Raw genomic sequence first — 18,102 nt, 5'->3', positions numbered from 1 at the left:
GTGCCTGACATGTTAATTGACAGTTGGGCAAGCAGGTTGCCCTCCTTCATTTGAGTGGACCTCATTCAACCATTAGGGGTCTTGCCAGTATTTTAGCCTGGCTCATAGTTCAGCTTCAATGACTGCAAAAAAAAAAAAAAAAAAAAAAAGTGGTACCTGTAACTAACATGTGGCAACCAAATCTATTTGTGCTCAGCTGCTGTAGCCCCTGTTGCTGGCACTACGCTGAGAGCCAAAGTCCCATGCCTGCCCGTGCTAGAGACTCTAGCTGCTTGTGGCCCGGCTCTTTCCATCAGTTTCCTTCTTCTCACAAATATTGCTCTTTTTAATTGATGCATCCTAATTTGCACTTGTGGAGTATGCTATTTCGATACATACAACGAGTTTCCCAGTATATGTATATGGAGCACTGAAAATCCTCACTACTAGCTATTTTTAAGTATGCAGTCAATTGTTAACAACCTTACTTACTTTGCTAGGCTAAGGAACACTAGAATGTGTGTTTCCACCCATTAACCATCCCCCAGTTATGCTCCCACCCACATCGTCCCCAGGCCATACCAACCACTGTTCTCTCTCAATTTTAGATCAGCCTTCTTTTACACCAACATAAGAATGGAAATACACGGTATTCTTCTTTCTGTGCTCAGATTATTTTACAATATCCTCCCGTTTTATTCATGTGACTCTAAGTGACAGGATCCCATTCGTCTGATGACTGAACATTATTCCATCATGCATGTGTGCTATGTTTCCTTCATCCATTCAACCACTAACAGGCACTCAGGTGCATTCCACATCTTGGTGATTGCAGATATATTCTGATCTTTGCTAAAAATTTGCCCCAGGTTTTGGTGACTGTTCTCTGGCTAGCTCTCTGCCTGGAGTTATTTGAAAACATACAAAAGTGAGGAGATAGGAAGCAACATGAAAGGCTTGTCTCCAAGAATAGAAGTAGCCCTGAAAAGGCCTAAGAGATGGCTGGCTTGCTCACTAAGTTGGGGAGGAGGAACTGTCCCCACATGCCCTGTGCTTTTTATTCTCAGAATAGACTCCTTCTAAGTCCTGTGTCAGCCAGCAGGAGCCTGAGGGCACACCTATCATTGGACCTGCACTGTGCAAAGTAGCAGTATGGTATCCGTTCAAGCCCTTGAATACACTCTTTGAAGGAAAACAACCTCAGAGATTTACCCGAGGCCTGGCAGCGGACGGCCAGCATCATCAGCCTGAGAACAGCTGAAGGAAGGTCTAACAGTTAAGGAAAAGACACCAGGGCCTGTATCCGTCACGAAAACGAGAACTGATGTAAGTTTTCTTCAGGCAACGCCAAGTTCAAAAGGAAACTGAGTTTTCAGTTCACTGGACAGCCCCCCTGCTCTGGGGGTGCAGAACAATGACCTTGAAGAGGAAATGGCTCTGACACTCTGTAGTTCTGAGAACTTTCTTAGGTGGCCTACAGAAGCAACACTACTGGATGTCCTTAAGCCACCTCTACCCAGAAGCCATGACGCAACCGGCTAGAAGAAGAAAGAAGTCTACCTGTGAGCATCTTCCTGTCTGTGACACCCACAACTGACACCTGCCAAAAAAAAAAAAAAAAGAGAGAGAGAGAAAGTCTTCCACCAGAAACCATGGATAGTCCCTTAGCTAAGAGACCAAGAATTAGAAAAGAGATACCATCTACCATCCACGTGGCCTCAACTTTACGTGGGGCAGATGGGTGTTGGATCTTTGCCATTTCTTAACTATGCATTGCATGTCATTTAACCTCTGCAGGTCTCAATACTGCTTCATGTGTAAAGTATGTGCACTGCAGAATTGACTTCAGAGGCTTCTTTTCTCGTTTGACTTGAAAAGCATCATGCCAAGTGCTGAGTGTGCAATGTGGTAGTCCGGTATAGAAATGTTAGCTGTTATTATTCAAAAAATAATCAGTTTTGTAGTACTGAATTATGCCCTGGATCTAGTTGTCATTTTGGTACCAGTAAAATGAACCAGGGGCTGGGGAGATGGTTCAGCAGTTGAGTGCATACTGCTCTTGCTAACGACTGGAGTTTGGTTCTCAGCACCCAAGCAAGGCAGCTCACAATCACTGTAACCCCACTTCAAGGAAATCAAAAACTTCTGGTGGCCTCTGCAGTACCCTCACTCATGTGTGCACGTACACCACACACACACACACACACACACACACACACACACACACATACACACCAATAATAATCTCTAAAAATCTTTCTTACGAAACGATATAAACTTTCTCTCCAGACCCTTTCTTGTGACAGTAGCCTATTTTGGCAGTGTTGTGGGGTCTCTGAAAGAAAAAAATGACATTACTTCAAGTGATAATCAGGCCTCTAGGATCTGTGATCTGTGATCGTAGGTCCAGCCCCTATAATCTATAGGGCACAGCAGAGTCTAGAGATGCAAGGAGGCAGCATGGGCAGAAGCTAGTTATGTTGGGAAGCAGCCTCAGGGCTGTGGGAGGAGAGAATCATCAACTCCACCCTGTAGAAGTAAAAACAACTGTTTATTCTCTAGGGCAATGGTTCTCAACCTGTGGATTGCGGTCCCTTTGGCAATACATTATGATTTGTGGCAGTAACAAAATTATAGTTATGAAGTAGTAAAGAAAATAATTTTATGGTTGGGGGTCCCTACAACATGAGGAACTGTATTATAGGGTCGTAGCATAAGGAAGGTTGAGAACCGCTGCTCTAGGGTTAAAAAAGGAACAGGCAAGAGGGGGAAAAAAAGCAGGGAGACTTCAGCTGGGTGTAGGAAACCAGTGCAAACTGAAGCCATTGTGGGGCCTGTGCTGCCCTGAGACTGGACTCCCTCTCCTTGCTTCTCTCCATATCCCAGAGCTGTGGATCTGCTGCCACAAGGGACTCAGGGTAAATATTTCCAGAATGTGAACTAAGATTAAGAGGCTTTTACCTTGGTCCCTTGTTGATAGGGTGATAGGCAGTTCTCCTAGGAGAATGGCTGATGGAGGAGTGGCCAGGTTACTAGGGAAGTTAATGACCACTACAACCTCCGGAGAGAAAGGAAAATATGTGGTTGTAGTTGCCTATGCTGTATGCCAGGTGTTCAACTGGACTCTGTTCCTGCGATCAACTAATGTGTGCCATACTGCATCACCACGAGGACCCAGAAAACCCTCTTTATAGATAAAGAAACAGACTAAGTGGGTCACAACTTTCAGCCAAGGAGCTAAATGAAAACAAACCCAGGTCTGTGTGACACCAAGGGCAAAGGATGAGATAACTCCTCCTGGCCCTCAGTTTGGTAATATAAAAGTGTATGACCTTGAAATACTACCAGACCTTAATTCACATAGGAAACCAGGAGAGCTCATTTACCCACACCATGCCATGCACTGAGCTTCATGGGTGTTACCCAGTCATCCATGACAGCAGGTGTTGATTTTATCTCTATTTCAATGACAGAGAAACTGAGGCACATGCAATGTTACCCAGATTACCTAGGAGACAAAACTCTGAACACACCTTGGAGGGATTATCTAGATTAGTTAGGTTAAATGAGGTAAGAAGACCCACCCTGAATGGAGGCGGAGCCAGTCCACAGATGGGCACAGGACTCCATAAAAAGGAAGAAGAGCTGAACATGGGCAGCCATCTGTCTTTGCTGTCTAGCTGCAGATGCGATGTGAGCAGCTGCCCCGAGTTCCTGTCACCAGGACCGCTCTCCCATGGTGGCCTATCCTTTCAAACTGAAACAAAACTTCCCTTGCCTGGGTTGCTTTGGTTGGGTGTCTCCTCCCAGCGATGAAACAGGCATCTAATACAGCGACTTGTAGATCATCGCGAGGCGTCAAACCCGAAGTGTGTAGTAAAGTCTAGAGCCCCAACAGCTGTTATACAGAAATGCAAATGAATATCAAATTACCCTCCGCATAGTCTAGCTACTCAGCCACTAAGTATGGATATTACTAATTCATAGTAGTCTAAGGATGAATATTAGAAAGGAATCTAGTAAGGCATGGGAGCTTCCTAGCTCCACTTGGAAGCTCATTTCCCCGCCTCATGGGCTCCTCCCTTGGGGAAGGCATTTGATTTTCGTTGTAAATGTTTGTGTAGTATTGTTCAGAATGCAACTCAGCCTGCTCTTTTACAATACAAAAATAATATGGATGGGCATTTTTGCAGTGTTGGGTCTGGAATTGTAAATCTTCTGTGGGAAGAAAGATAATAAAAACAAAAGGCCCTACTTCAGACACAAATGAATAAAAGAATAGATCATGTCCCTCTCTTGATTAAACTCCAGTGGTTGTAGCAGATATTGAGCTGGCATTCAGAATCTATGGGGGAAAATATAGTTTAGTAAATAAATGGCTTTGGGGAACCCAGAGAGACATTGCAGAAAAAAAGTGAAATTGCACCAAAACCTCAAATAATACACCGGGATAAGTTCCAAGTGCATCAAAGATTTAGGCACCCTGTGAAAGCATTTTAAAAGGACAGAGTAGTCATGGCCTCCTCCTCTACACCCTGACCCACCCACCCATCTCTCCACTGGGTCATTTAAACACTAAAGAAATGCTGCTTCAGTGTCATGGCACAGACTGCTTTTCTCACGTGGATTGGTGTGTTCAAATTGTGCTCACTGGTAAAATTTTCAGACCAGTATATGCTAGCTTAAAATCAAACATCTATTATGACTGTACTCAAGTGTTTAGCAAAGAAAAAAAGGGGGGTGTGATTCTGGTATTGTCAACTTGACATAATCTCCTGAGAGATGAGCCTCTGAATACATCTGCGAGAGATTATCCAGACAAGGTGAATATAGATGGGCAGACCCATCAGACAATGGGTGGCACCATTCTCTGGGCTGGAGTTCTGAACTGAATACTAAGGGAAAAGCGAGCTGAGCACCAGCACTCATCTCACTCTGGAACTTGACTGCAGATGCCATGTGCCCAACTGCCTCAAGCTCCTGCTGCCGTGACTTCTTCCCATGGTGGACTGACTGTACCTTAGAACTCTGATGCTTCTTTAAGTCAGGACTAATATAGTAGCTATCTCCAGTTGCATCTATTTTTCTTTTATTCTTCTTTCAGATGGAAAAAATATTTTGTTGTGTATTTCGTATTTGTCTTTCTGTTTTGCTTTGCTTTATTTATTTAGTGTCTCTCTCTCTCTCTCTTTCCTCCCTCCCTGCCAACCCTCTGGAAGCAAATGTGAGCATCAAGTGACATAGTGCACATGTGCACATGGGGAGGTCCGAGGTCAACCCTCAGGAGCTGGTTCTCTCCTTCCACAATGTGTGTCCTGGCTGTCACCCTTGGTGACAGGTACCTTTCCCTACTGAGCCACCTCTCCAGTCCCACCACATTTTCTTTATCCATTCCTCTGCTGCTGGATGTCTCAGTGCACTGCATATCTGTTGTCCCAGTCGGTGTTCTATTGCTGTGAAGATACACCATGACCAAGGCAACTCTTATAAAAGAAAGCATTCAGCTGAGGGCTGGCTTACAGTTCAGTCCATTATTGTCATCATGATGAGGAGCATGGCGACATGCAGACAGACATGGTGCTGGAAAAGTAGCTGAGAGTTCTATATCCAGATCCGCAGACTCTGGGCCTGTCATGGGCTTTTGAGACCTCAAATCTCACCCTAAATGACATACTTCCTCCAACAAGGCCACACCTCCTACTCCTTGCAATTCTTTCAAACAGTTCCACTCCCTGGTGACGAAGCATTCACATATATGAACCTATGGGGGCCATTCTTATTCAAACCACCACACCTGTATAAAATTTTAATGGATAACGTATAAGGTTTAATATTTACAAATAAATATGTAAAACACTTACACATATTAAAAATGAAATAGACTGTTTTATACAATAGATGCTGTGGTTTTCACTTTACTTTCACAACGAATGCTGCTTTTAATAAAATACATGTGTAGGTAAAAACTTACAAAACTACCTTTCCTGTAGTTCAATGTTGTAGTACAACAACATAATTAAGAGGGAAAAGGTAAAAGGTATTAGTTGTAAAAAAACTGCGATTCAGGGAACTCATTCACTATCCAGGTTGCATAAGAGTTTTGAGGTTGTGGACCATCAAATACTCTAGTAAAGCAGCCATAAGTATTATATATCAAAGGACAACATCCTTTTCCTGGCTAGATAAAAATCAGCTCTCTATACTACGTGGGATATTTTTACATATAGGAGGAGAGAGTTAGCTAGGAATCAATACTACATACCTGCCTACCTGACATTTTGCAGGAAGGCAGGCCTCATCAATGCACAGGTCCTGTGGCTATTTACCATGTGTAGTTCCTGTAAGGAGCATCCTGTTAAAGACAGTTAATTGGCAGAGAGAAAGTAAGGATTGTGACTTTCATAAATAACTTTCTTTTTCTTACTTTTTATATAATCATGGGAGATAAGATTTGCCGCTCCATTTTATTCTATTTTATGTTTCATTTTATTTTATTTTGAATCTCTCACTATGTAGCTCTGGATGGCCTGGAACTCACTACTTAGCCCTGGCTGGTCTGGAACTGGTTGGCTTGGACTCATTATGTAGAGCAGTCTGGCCTAGAACTCACAGAGATCCATCTGCCTCTACCGCTTCAGAGTTGGGATTAAAGGCATGAAGTACCATGCCCAATAATGTCATATACATTTTAAATGTGATAACATGCCAGAAACTTAAATAACTTGGCCAGAGAATAGCTAGGACAAGGCCAAGGTTGAAGGCAATAAATATCTCTATGCCCTATGCACAGTTCTCTGTCATCTGCAGTGGCCCAGGACTCTGAAGGAAGAACTGAAAAGGGACTCCCTCAAGACTAGCCCTTAACTGATCACTGTGAGGCCGTAGAACAGCGGTGCTGGGTGACCTTTCCTGGAGAGTCACAAAGAAACATCTCTTCACCCTAATCCAAAGAAACAACTCATCTGTGTCTAGCTCTGTGAACCCGTGAGTTTATTGCGTTAGTTACTCAGCACAGGTGAGTGGTTCCTTACAGGACTGCAAAGACTGGAGCAGCTGTACCAGAAGCTCTCCCGCCACATGTAACCCACAGATACTGCACCATGGAGTGCCCACCCCCATCAGTGTAATACAGCACATACCACACACTCACACACATGCACGCACATGCTTGGTAAGACTACATGCAGCTGGGGCATGAGAAAGGGAGGGTGCCTGAAATCTCAGATGAGGATCTGGTGACCCTCTGCCTATCCCCGTCTAAAGGGAATTTTAGTAGGCCCCAATCTTGCAATCTTTTTTTTTTGAAGATCTATTCACATATTTTATGTATATGTGTGTGTGTTTGAGGGTTATGTATATGAATCATTTGCGTGCAGAGCCCATGGTAGCCAGAACAGGGTGTTGGATTCTGTGGATCTGTAGTTACAGAGCTCTCTGAGATGTGGGTGCTGGAAACTGAACCCAGGTCCTCAGCAAGAGAAGCAAGAGCTCTTAATTGCTGAGCTGTCTCTCCAGCATCAAAATCTCACAACCTGATGACCATCACCTGCAGGTAACCACAGCTATTTTGACTTCAAGAGGGCAATGCCTTATTACACCCATTCTATTGTTAGTATTTTCAATAACTTTGAAACTATTCACATAAACACAGTGGTCCTTCTGGGTCAGACAGAGTTCTCACATCCTACCTCAGCTATATTTGAATACCAATAATATAATCATTAACATATTTCGAAAATGAAAACGTTTTATTTGAATATGAATAAAGATCTAGTTACATCACTTTGCAAAATTAGCACCACTGGCCTTAATTTTACTTGGTGGATCTTGTCATGAAATTGGTATAAGGAATAGATGATCATATAGAAAAAATACAGCAGTTTGGGCTAATTTCGTGATATTATTCCTTACAAGTCTCAGAGCTGCTCACCCTGTAGAGTCTCGGTGGGACTTTCTCTTTTTTACCTTTGATGTGGACCATTTCATTCCGTGCTCCATTTTCCAACCCAGTGTATTTTATAATGATATCCATCATGTCTGTTTGTCAGTTTATGGCAGCTTAAAAAATTGCCTCAAGGCCAGTAATGAGAAGAAATCTTTTCCACTTCCTGTAGATTGTTTTATGTGCTTCACAGTTTTCTGCACCAAATAATAAAAAATAACATTGCTTTCCAAACTGTCCTTTATCTTGCCTTTTCCTTCTCCTTTTAATCCTTTATGGCTTATTTCCTCTTGCTTTTACTGTGTTTATGCTACTGTGTTTTTGTTCATAATTAATAAGATATAAAAGTCAAGAACATATTCTCAAGATAGAAAGTTTTGCAGAGGCTTTATTTCAACTTGCCTTTGATCCAATATAAAAGAAGCTATCTGGAGTTCTTAATAAAATATGTGTGTATGCAAGAATACTGTACATGTGTCCTATCTATCCACCCCTGAAGAGAGGCCATACTTCAGGAACTGTGCTTTGAAATAGAGATGTCAATCCATATCAGGGAAGAAAGCAATAATTTATTTGAGTTTTCATAGCAGGCTTGGTGACATACACCCTTAATCCCAATATTCAGGAGGCAGTGGCTGGTGTGCTACTGTAAGTTCAAGGCTACCCTGATCTACATATTGATTTCCAGAACAAATAGCGCTATATGGTGAAACTCTGTGTCAAAATAAAGCAATAAAATAATAACAACAACAATAATAATAAGGCTTTTTCAAGCAGAATTGGGAGTCAAGCCCAGGGACTTGTACTTGCTGGACAGGTCCTCTGCCACTGACTACTGAGCTACACACTAGCCTTCATAAATTAATTTTAATACAGAAAGAACTACATAGGTTCCTGGGTGTGAACAATACTACCACCTGGAAAACACCATTAAACAATGGGAAGGTCTATTATTTCTGGTGTTATTAGAAATATCTCCATGATAAGGGAAGTGAGAGACTTTTCAATAATGACTTGTCTTTTACTCTGTTTTTTAAAGACCTTATACCCATGCCTGCCCACACAACTTCAGGATGTACCATTCCATTTTTGTTTTCTGTTTATAGTGGCTGGGATTTCTCACAACATTCTTTTCGTTGTCATCCTAAGGTGCTAATGCTTTGAAGAGCCCCCTTGAATCAGCAGGCAAATGGTGTTACCCTAGGACAATTTCCTGAAGAATATTCCCAGGGCTTGAAATTGACAGTTGTTGGCATGCTTCTCAGCTGTACCTTCTTGATTGCCCTGTATTAAACATGGAAAATAAGTCTTTCCTAAGTGAACAGGGGGCTAAGTCAAATTTACTTCTACTTGCTTTGACCTCAGTTCATGTGGTTTATGGGAATGAATGAATCAATCAATCAATCAATCAGTGAAGAATGATTAGACAGATTGGTAGACGGGTTGGGTATAAAGACAGATGGATGGATGGTAAACATTGGAATGCTTTCCTGGGACAGTCTGGCTCTCAAACTACAGTAGAAAGTACCCTGATGTGTGGGAAACCCTGCCCTGTTTTTAAACACTTCTTACTGTCATGTGGAGCAGTTGGAATCTTTTTGCCCCATGCACAACACCAGCTCATGATAAACTTTCTTTCCTCAAGGCCAAAACTGATTTGCATACATTTTCCCAGGATCAAGGAAGAACCCTTACAGACTTACATTTCTTTGATCTCCAAATGCTCATTAGAGCCTTGCTCTCCAAACCTAGAAGAAAGATGCTGCAAAACTGTTAAGAAAAAAGTCGCATTGTAAGAGGACATTCTTAAAAAGTACTTGAGAAAGAGAAATTTTTATATAACTAAAACTTTTCAGTTGTAGATCCACAAACATTTCGTCTCTGATGGTCTATTCAGACACAAAATGCCAAAAAGACCAAGGTAGAAAATATCAACAAAATCCCAGATGACTAGGGAGCTGTTTTTCATGAGATAAAATTATATATGTGTGTAATCTGGATGAATGTCTAAGGAGTCACCTCTGCCACAAAGGACTCTCCGACAAAAAGCAACAGAGAGCAGAGCCTGAATTCTCTTACACAAAAGTATATCAATGTAATTTCTGGCATTAATCAGGAGGGAAAATAAACAGAAAGAAGGAAAGAGATGGGAGAGGAGGAGGTGAAGGGAAAGGAGGAAAGGAGGAGGAAGAGAAGGAGGAATAAAGACACCAAGAAGGAAGAATAAAAGATGAGCGATGAAAAGAGAGTCGCAGGTGGAGACAGAGCTGGCCCTGTTTTATCAGGCTGATATAACAGAATAATATATGTGGGTGTCTTAAACACCACTGTCCTGTGGTTCAGAGGGTAGGAAGCCTAAGGCAGGTGAAGGTGCTGGTAGATCCCATGTCTGTTAAGAGCTTGCTTCCTGATTCACACATCACCGTCTTTTCATTGTATCTCAGAGAGAGGAAAGGAAGCTAGCTAGCTAGCTGGCTTCCTTGGATAAAGGCATTAACTATGTTCACTAATGTTCCACACTCACGACCAAACAGCCTCATATGGGATTAGGCTTTCAATAGATGTATTTGGAATACCAATACTCATGCCATTGTTTACTATTGTATGTGTATAGATGTGTGTGTGTGTGTGTGTGTGTGTGTGTGTGTGTGTGTGTGTACCTTCTTACATACAGGGTTTTTTCTTTGTTGTCAAATGTTTGAGAAAACTGAGATGCCTACTAACTCACTCATATGTTAATATTTCTTTTCTATCCTTTCTCCCATTCCATTCCTATTAACCATTTACACACAAAAGAATTATTTATATATTGTCTTATTCACTGGAAACATCTTGCTTATCGAAAAAGGAAGCTCGGTGCATGTAAGGCAATAAATCTTCTTATTAAAAGTAACTGTAACAAGGAGGCTTTCTCAGCTGGATTTGGGACTCCCTAACTACACCCATCAGTCACTGCCACCAAAAGACACTGATAAAAATCCAGGATCAGAATCCTGTGCTGCTCACAGCAAGGAGACATTACAAACACATCTACTGTCTACATCGAGGAAGTTCTAGGCAATTTGAGTCTTTAGAAGACCTAATGTTTATCCAATAATTTGTCATGTTCAGGGCTGTTATTTAGTCTTTATTAAGGCTTTTGCAGTGGTGGCCCGAGCAATCACATTTGTGTGGGACACTAGCAAGGCAGAGTAGTTGTAGGAGCGAAAATGCTCCACCAAAGGTAATTAACTCAAAGTATTTTGCTGAGCTTTTCTTTCACTCTCCTCCTTCTTTAAATTAAATCCTTTCTCTCTCTGTCTCTCTGTCTCACTGTCTCCCCCCACCACTGTGTGTGTGTGTGTGTGTCTGTGTGTGTGTGTGTGTGTGTGTGTGTGTGCACACCATAGTTCATGTGTGGAAGTCAGAGGACAAACTCAGGTGTCCACCTTGTTTCAAATAGGGTCTCCTACTACATATGACAACCTATCTGGCCCTTGGAGTTTCCAGGAATCTACCATGTCGCATCCCATCTCAAAGAAAGAACATTGGGATCCCAGATGTGCACAACAGGCTTCATATAGATTCTGGGGATCTGAACTCGGGTCCAAGTGTTTTACTCACTGAACCATCTTTCCAGGCACTTTTCTGAGCTATTAAGTAGTTCTGTGCTCTAGTACTCCAAGTGTGAGATTTGTGAGCTTCCCTCACACTTACTTAAACAAAAGAGCCTTTATTTATGCGTCATCTCATGGAATTAGCATATTTGTAGTAACCCAGCTGTAAAAGCTCAATTTAAGATGTTAACCTGCTAAAAGGTATCTATATTTCAGATTGTCTCTAGATAAAAGCAACAAAATCCTTTGGAATAATAGTGCCCATAAGCACAGTAGCTATCACTGAGAATCAGCTATCTCCAAATGCTATTTGCTATTGACTGGATATTTTAGCTAGGCCTGTTAAATTCATTACCACACCAGCCCCCAGTGTGGAGCTATCACAGGCAGCATAGTAAGGTCTTTGAAAGTTTTGTAGGTTAGATGATGTCATAAGAGTGGGGCTCTCATGACATAGTCTCAGCATTCCAGCTTCTAGAACCTCAAGAAACAAATATGTATTGCTTAAGCCACCTTCTAATTTGCCATTCTATCCCTGGGTAATTAAGATCCTATTCCAAGGAGTTTAATTCTTCTAATGAAGTAGGTAAGGTATGGAAGACAGAAGAGTGTAAGAGACTCATGCAAGGTCACAGGATTTTGGGGGCACTACACCTGACAACCAGAGACAGGCCATTGACATCACTCCATAGCCATGACAGATGTTGGAAAGGAACATTGGGGCCACTGGTTGGGTTTTGTTGACACTGGTTTGGTGATGAGTGTGTAGGAGCATTATTGGAGAATGCCCTAGGGATTATACAGTGAGGGACCCTGAGAAGCAGAGTTGAGTACAGGGAGAAGCTGAACATCTGTGCAGTCCCAGGAGTACAGTGGCCTTTCTGGAGATACTTTAAATTCAAAGAATGGAGCTAGGGTTTCTATCTCCCTCCTCTCTTGACCCACGGATAGTGGAATGTGGGCTGTCTTTAGGGATGAGGTATCATATTGACTGTTACTACATCTTTTGGCTAAGGGCAAGGATTGATGTAGGACACAGCTGGGCAACATCAGTGGCCAGCATGTCCAACAACTAGAAGTAATTCTCAAAGGTGGCAAGTATGAAAATGAACTCTGTTACATAAGATTCCTGAGGCCTTCCATTAATTGCTTAGGGACCTCTTTTCAGTAAAACTGAATCTTTGGCTTTGACACAGAAAAAAAATTTCAGGGTGACCCTGTATGAAAGTTGGGGTTCATTAAAAGACCTTAGTGTAGATTTTAAGTACAAAGGTTAATAGAAAGAAAGCACTTGGGAAGAAAGGAAGACATACCCTGACTATGGAGGTGGGCTTGTCTGAACATGCATTTCTTCATCTTTAAAATAGTCACAGATCAGTTTGGCAAATTTTGAAGTTATTATCTTCAAGGATTTCTAAGAAACCTAAATGAGATCACAAAGTGGTTCTGGGGGGGAACCTGACAAGATTATAGTTGATAAGCTAAAACTAGATCAAAGGGTAGCAGGAAGGTTGGATATATTAACTGTAAACAGAGTTTATGGCCTTCTCTGAGACTCCAAAAATGTATGAGAAAAGGAAGCCCTAGTTAAGGTCGTACTCATCCAGGGAAAGTTGACTCATTGTTACTTTAACGTAAAATATGTGTATGTGAAAGGAATCTATGCCATTGCCTTTCACATGTAATGCGTTCAAATTCTTGCTTCTCAGCTGTCAAGGAGTTTCAATCAGATTCCAGGGTGAGAAAGGGTGAGACTCCTTTCTTTTCCTGCATCACCATAATTCTGTCTTCTGTGAAAAGAAAATGTTGTTTTATTTCTGTCAAAGGTTGCTAGCCCACCAAGGGCTAGTATTTCTTAATCCTCTCCCATCTTATCTTGTGATGGGCATGTTTGTTCAACCCCTGGATATTGCCATGACTTGACTATCACGCCTTCCCTCTTCGCACTAATTAGTCAACCTATTCAGATTGTGAGGTTGAGCTTCCAGTAATGGGATAAGGCATAGTCACTATCCGCTTTAGCATAAAAACTAAGTGAACTTCCTGCCGTAGTGCTGTGGTGAACCCTTTTCACAAAAAGAAATTGCCTTGCCAGGTTACTGTGTTGCTTTGTATGACGTGGAGAATACTCTTTCCAACCTTTCTATATTGCCTTAGAAGAAGCCTACTGTTGGCAGAGGAGTGATTTTAGTGGTATACCACATAGTCATCTGCATTGAGAGGCATAACCAGAGAAAATTTACCTGATTAGAAATCTGAAGAAAGGTACTCCTCTTGAAATAACAGTAGATCTGCTATGCAAAGGGGGAAAGGGAGGGATTTAACCAGACAAGACAAATGGTTAGACTTTCTAGGAACAGGAAGCAGCACATGCAAACATCACTTGATGATCGTCCTGCTGACTGTCCCATTGTACAATAGTTTCTGCTGACTCTCTCCCATTTCTCCCCTGGAAACAGGATATGAGGTGCTGTACTTCTTAATAAGCTTGCTTGGCATATAACAGCTCATCTAAGACCTCTTGGGCCCACCTGTTCTATCTTCCTTATCTCTGATGCCCTGGACCTTTCACTCCAAACTTGTCATTTGTCCAGACAAAGGGATATTTAGAGGTATCTCCAAGAACTTGGTGTAGAGAGGATATAGGGATAGAAGGACAAGAGGCCACCAAGGGGAAATACAGCAGGAGATACTACTGAGAAGCCAAGTAAACAGAACAGGAAATGCAGCTCTGCAGCCTCAGATGGAGCTTCAGTGGGGCAGTGGGCCCAGCAGACACACAGAACCAGGATGGGTAGGAGCGGACAGCCAGGAAATGAAAGTGTGATTACAGATTTCCCTCGCAGAGAATGGGTTAACAGAGGACTGGCAAGAGAGAGGAGCTGAGGCAGAATAGTACCGGGTTTGTTTTTGTTCAGCTGAACAACCTTCAGTTGCAGGTTCCAGTGGGAAGGATCCTACTGGGTGGCAAATGACAACTCTTCAAGCTAGGACCTTGTTAACAGAGAGACACAATGTCTCTGCAAATAGACTGGATGGGGTCCTGGAACAGGTAGATGGGATTGGTGCCAGACAGGTAGGCGCGTGACACCTTGAGCCTAACTGGAAAGAAAGAAGACAGAACACAAGCAAATTAAAATAAGTTTCGGTACTCAGGGCTCAAACCGTGTAAGCTACTGTCTGATTTTCTTTGTGAAGGGAAGCAGAGGGCAGGTTGACATCATGAATACTTATTTAACTAGATTGGACTAGATTGGACTAGATTGCATTGGACTTCAAGAGGGAAATTGACCCAAACAAAATGAAAAGAATAAATGAGCCACTAAAAGTGGAGAAGAACTCAAGGAAAAAAAATGAATTGAACCCAGAAAGTTACAAGAAGAGAATGATCAAATCTGAATTGTTTTTCCTACATCTGTTCAGAGTTTCTTGGCATTGCCTTTAACACACCAGAGAAGTCTGCTGGCTGGTGGTTCATACCAACAAGACCAAAATCTTAGATCATCTTCTCCAACTGTTGCAACTTTTACTAAAAAACAAAATCAGCATTTCTTCGGGTAGCCAGTTTTGAGAGACATCCGATGAATTGTTCTCTGGGGCCTGTTTAAGAATTTGGAGAAAATATAAGGCAATTCAAAAAGCAATAAGCTATTTTTCTCAGCAGCCTGGCCATCTCAAGATGCAGCCCTGCTCAGGCTTTCAACTGTCTCCTGCATCTTTGATTTTCATCAGGAAGAAATCACATCACAGCACTTCCCTCCAAATAAATATGTTGCTAGCAGAGCTTGCTCTGAGGAAAGAGAAGGAAAAGGAAGACGTGTTTTCTTTGTGTATTTTCTCACAGGTGATTAATTCGCTCAACTGAAGGAGCTCGAAGTGCAACACTTGAAGATATGAAATGCGCTGAAGGTCTTAGGAAGAAACACAGTCAACAAAATGTATCCCAGTACTTAAAATTCAGGCATAATTAAAAGGAATTAAAATTATATTTCATGTTTAATTTAATACTTTGTTGTATGGCCATTATTCATTGGATTGCCAAGCAATAATATGCTCCATTTCCAATTAAATATTGATTGGTAATTTTATACTATTTGCTATATAGAGTGAATTTAGAGAAGTGAAAGATAATTATCATTTATTTCATATTTCTATGTAACTTAAAATGTGTTTAAGGCACTTGGAAATTGTATTTTTTCTTTTATAATTAATTTATTTATATATATGTATGCATGTATGCACACCTATTTGTGCATGAGACCACAAAGATCAGAAGAATGTGTCAGACCCCCTGGAACTAGAGTATCAGGCAATTGCAAGCCAACCAGTGTGGATGCTAGGCACCTAACCCTGGTCCTTTGCAAGAGTAACAAATGCTCTTAACTGCCAAGTCACCTCTCCAGTCGCAGAACTTCTATTTTTCTATTAAAAAAATAAGATACAAATATAATTTTAAATAAAATGTCCAAAGTGCATACATCAAACATTATAGTATAAACATAAAACGAAAGAGAAAAAATATATACAATAACTTTTTTAAAAAGTGGGATTAAAATGGTGTGTTAAACACATGAAAAGACTTTAACTCCTTTCCACATTCCAGACATTGAGACAGATGAAGACCAGACGAAGGAGTGAGAATGGACTAGGGAACCATCAGAACTTCAGGGACCTGGCTGGCATGAGAAAGCTGTGATTGTTGTTGTCTATAGAAAAACAGTAAACCGTCCAGTTCAAAAGGCTAAAAAAATACTTGGAGTTTTCTTTTTGCCATGAAGAAATGCTACCCATTTGAGAAGCTAGATATGTTTAACCATTTGTGAACACTACACAATGTGTGCATGTGTTAAAATACATCATTGCCCCATCAGTGTGTACAATTAGAAATAAGTTTGGTAACAGTTTTAATAGGCAGTTTCCCCAAAATGTGTCAGCCTCCTCTTCAGTTTTTGATCACTTTATAGAACATCCATGGCTCTCTGAGATGACACTTCCTTTCCTCTCTAATTCTGACTCTCTGACCTCTGACCTTCTGACCCTCTAAGTTGGAAGTCAGCATCCATTGTTTGTTTTGTGATATTCAAGCTGCCCAGGACCTGACACTTGTTTTTGTTGTAGACATGCTGAGGGTAGCTGAGCAATGCAGAACACCTCTGAAGTTGATTAAGTTAGCCTGGATCTTTTAAAAGGATAGACTTTAGGGAAAGTATGTTAGGAAAAACTGGAAGGAAAGTGGGAAAATAATGGCAACATGCTTAGTATTTGTGAGGATAAAGAAAGTAATGATTTAAATGTATTGGTCCAAAAAATTAAGAAAATGATTATCATATCAGCTCTGAAGAAAACAGAGATGGATGGAGTTTGCACCTAGAATCCTCAAATTGCCAGTTCAGGAACAGTGATAAAGGGGCTGAAATATGTAGCTGCACTGAAGGAGCAAAGAGTTGATCAGGACCCAACACATACTCACAGAAAGATACACATGCAGGACTTATAGGCAGACAAAGCAAGAAGCTTTAAAATCAAACAGTTGTTGTCTTATGCCAGCCAAGGATAACAACAGAGCTGGGGGGAGGGGGGAAGGATGGTATGAAAGATGCAACATTTACATATAGAGGCATTCCTTAAAACTAGGAAAAACTCAACTAAAAAATAGATTAGGAACTTACCTGAAGGTATCTTTCAGAAATCAGGGCGTTTCAATAAGAAAATATTAAAGCAAAATAAGCTTAATAATAAATTGTATCAGAGACGAAGTAACTGTTGATGTATGAATGAAAGAATAAGTGTTTAGGGCAGACCAGATTGGCAGATTGGTATGGTATGAGAATATAGACACTAACGAAGACATGTTGCTATTGCAAAATTGCAGGATGTGGAGAGATGAAAAGGAAATAGACTCCAGGAGAGAAAAAAAATTAACAGAAGCAAAACTGGTATTAGATGGGAGAGACAGCTCAGTGGTTAAGTGTGAGTCCTGCTCTTACAGAGGACCAAGTCCAGTTACCAGCAATCAGGCAGCTCACGCCTATAACTCTAGGTCCAAGGAATCTGACGCCGTCTGCTGACCTCGGTGGGCACTTGCACTCACGTGAACACAGACACACACACAGAGACACACACAGACACACACAGACACACAGACACACACACATATACATACATATACATAATTAAAAATTAAAAGGAGGTAATCAACAAATGTTCAAGAAACCAAATATTTTCAGATGTATTAATAACAACACTGGGTATAAAAACACCAAAATAGTATATTCAAAACTATTAGGAAAAATATATTTCAACTGAGTTTGCTGCCTTGTTTACAACCAGTCAATTTTAAAGGTAGACTGAAGGAATCTTCAGTCTATAGAATCTCAAGCATTTTTTTTTTCCAGATGAACTTATCAGGTTTCTTAAAGTCTACTCTAGATATTGAGGATGAGTAACTTGCCTAAAGTTTTCCTAGTTTTGGTGCTGGAAGCTTTGGAAACATCTCTTTTCTAGACATATCAAGGAAGTGGGTCCCTTGCCTCTGCATTCACAAAAAGAGTGTAATAGCAAGTCCAGGAGCAACAGATAGATCTT

The 18,102-nt window shown here is 41.2% G+C and overlaps 1 long non-coding RNA gene across 1 annotated transcript; it reads left to right on the top strand.

The window, feature by feature from the left end:
- The first annotated feature begins 11,993 nt into the window (after nt 1-11,993).
- Nucleotides 11,994-15,522, top strand: LOC131910660 (uncharacterized). The gene is made up of 2 exons (XR_009379191.1): nt 11,994-12,103; nt 15,362-15,522. It is a non-coding gene; the product is annotated as an uncharacterized LOC131910660 (long non-coding RNA).
- Nucleotides 15,523-18,102: the final 2,580 nt, after the last annotated feature.

The sequence above is a fragment of the Peromyscus eremicus genome, chromosome 5 (assembly GCF_949786415.1).
Source record: "Peromyscus eremicus chromosome 5, PerEre_H2_v1, whole genome shotgun sequence".
NCBI lineage: Eukaryota > Metazoa > Chordata > Mammalia > Rodentia > Cricetidae > Peromyscus > Peromyscus eremicus.
Note: the sequence above shows the minus strand (reverse complement) of the source record. Positions and strands in the feature narration are given on the sequence as shown.